This window comes from Schistocerca serialis, unplaced genomic scaffold (assembly GCF_023864345.2).
Source record: "Schistocerca serialis cubense isolate TAMUIC-IGC-003099 unplaced genomic scaffold, iqSchSeri2.2 HiC_scaffold_1191, whole genome shotgun sequence".
Classification (NCBI taxonomy): domain Eukaryota; kingdom Metazoa; phylum Arthropoda; class Insecta; order Orthoptera; family Acrididae; genus Schistocerca; species Schistocerca serialis.
The window spans coordinates 110,001-112,500 of record NW_026047394.1 but is presented as its reverse complement, the minus strand read 5'-3'; the positions used below and the strand labels follow the sequence as shown (position 1 = coordinate 112,500).

Sequence of the window (2,500 nt, the reverse complement as noted above, 5' to 3'; positions counted from 1 at the left end):
GTGCACGCGACCGTCGGAAGGCATCCTGCGTTCTCGCGTACTCCCAGCGGCGCCGCTTGCGCTTCTGCGTCGGCGGCGCGGCAGGCGGCCGCTTCGATGGTTGGCGCGGCCGCTGTGTCCTGGTGATCGATCTCTCCCCTCTGGACCCGACCGACGCAAGGGCATCCGGGAGCATGCCCAGGATGACATCGGGCGGCGTGCCCCGCCCCAGACCTATGACACGATCCAGGGCAGAGAAACGCTGGGCGGAAGCGGGTAGCCCCGCCAGATGCTCCCAGATGGCGGCGTCAGTCGGCCCCTCCGGCGGCGGCCCGGTGGTGTCGGCCGCGAAGTCCTCGGCTGCGTCGACGGGCGGCGCAGCGGCCTCGCCCGCGTCAGGCAGCGGGCTCGCCGCTCCCCGGCGGGACGCCGGCTCTTCCCCCCCGACCGATCTCAAGCGCCTCCATGAATTGGCGGACAAGCTGCTTGTGGGCAGCTTGCCGCCGTCGGCACTTGATTGCCTCAAGCGTTCGGTCGGGGAACATCCTGATGAGCTCTTGATTTACAAAGAAGAACCGGGCGTCCCTCTCGAGGAACAGTTCGGCCTCCGCCTTGGCGAGCGACAGGACTTCTTCCTCCGTCCACCTCGCGCGATGCCTCTCCGTGACGATCTCCGCGTTGGCGGCCGCAAGGTGTTGGGCGGCGGCGATGGACCCCGAGACCGTTCTTGGTGGTGAAGCTGCGGTGGCACTCACTACAGGCGTATACAGCTGCAAAAGTTACAAGATTTTCGGCACGGCCGGTTGGCCGGCTAGGTGCTGGGGGAGTTGGGGTGGCACCTTCAGCGGAAGGGCCACCACTTTTTCTCTGAATACTGCCCCCAACTAAAAAAAAAAGGGATAGTGCGAGGGGGGGCTGGTAACCCCCCCAAGCCCCTGGTGCGGTCTTCCACTCTGCGAAAATCAGCGGGCTTAAGAGAGTCATAGTTACTCCCGCCGTTTACCCGCGCTTGCTTGAATTTCTTCACGTTGACATTCAGAGCACTGGGCAGAAATCACATTGCGTCAACACCCGCTAGGGCCATCGCAATGCTTTGTTTTAATTAGACAGTCGGATTCCCCCAGTCCGTGCCAGTTCTGAGTTGATCGTTGAATGGCGGCCGAAGAGAATCCGCGCACCCCGCGCGCCCCCGGAGGAGCACGCTAAGGCGGACGCGGCCTCGCAGCAAGGAAGATCCGTGGGAGGCCAAGGCACGGGACCGAGCTCGGATCCTGCACGCAGGTTGAAGCACCGGGGCGCGAACGCCGCGCAGGCGCGCGCATCCTGCACCGCCGGCCAGCACGAGGCCGACCAACGGCGAGAGCAGACCACGCCCGCGCTAAACGCCCGCACTTACCGGCACCCCTACGGCACTCACCTCGCCCAGGCCCGGCACGTTAGCGCTGACCCACTTCCCGACCAAGCCCGACACGCCCCGATCCTCAGAGCCAATCCTTATCCCGAAGTTACGGATCCAATTTGCCGACTTCCCTTACCTACATTATTCTATCGACTAGAGGCTCTTCACCTTGGAGACCTGCTGCGGATATGGGTACGAACCGGCGCGACACCTCCACGTGGCCCTCTCCCGGATTTTCAAGGTCCGAGGGGAAGATCGGGACACCGCCGCAACTGCGGTGCTCTTCGCGTTCCAAACCCTATCTCCCTGCTAGAGGATTCCAGGGAACTCGAACGCTCATGCAGAAAAGAAAACTCTTCCCCGATCTCCCGACGGCGTCTCCGGGTCCTTTTGGGTTACCCCGACGAGCATCTCTAAAAGAGGGGCCCGACTTGTATCGGTTCCGCTGCCGGGTTCCGGAATAGGAACCGGATTCCCTTTCGCCCAACGGGGGCCAGCACAAAGCGCATCATGCTATGACGGCCCCCATCAACATCGGATTTCTCCTAGGGCTTAGGATCGACTGACTCGTGTGCAACGGCTGTTCACACGAAACCCTTCTCCGCGTCAGCCCTCCAGGGCCTCGCTGGAGTATTTGCTACTACCACCAAGATCTGCACCGACGGCGGCTCCAGGCAGGCTCACGCCCAGACCCTTCTGCGCCCACCGCCGCGACCCTCCTACTCGTCAGGGCTTCGCGGCCGGCCGCAAGGACCGGCCATGACTGCCAGACTGACGGCCGAGTATAGGCACGACGCTTCAGCGCCATCCATTTTCAGGGCTAGTTGCTTCGGCAGGTGAGTTGTTACACACTCCTTAGCGGATTCCGACTTCCATGGCCACCGTCCTGCTGTCTTAAGCAACCAACGCCTTTCATGGTTTCCCATGAGCGTCGATTCGGGCGCCTTAACTCGGCGTTTGGTTCATCCCACAGCGCCAGTTCTGCTTACCAAAAGTGGCCCACTTGGCACTCCGATCCGAGTCGTTTGCTCGCGGCTTCAGCATATCAAGCAAGCCGGAGATCTCACCCATTTAAAGTTTGAGAATAGGTTGAGGTCGTTTCGGCCCCAAGGCCTCTAATCA

The 2,500-nt window shown here is 62.2% G+C and overlaps 1 pseudogene; it reads right to left on the bottom strand.

Moving 5' to 3' along the window:
* Nucleotides 1-2,500, bottom strand: part of LOC126434575 (large subunit ribosomal RNA) — a 7,788-nt pseudogene that overhangs the window by 3,954 nt on the left and 1,334 nt on the right.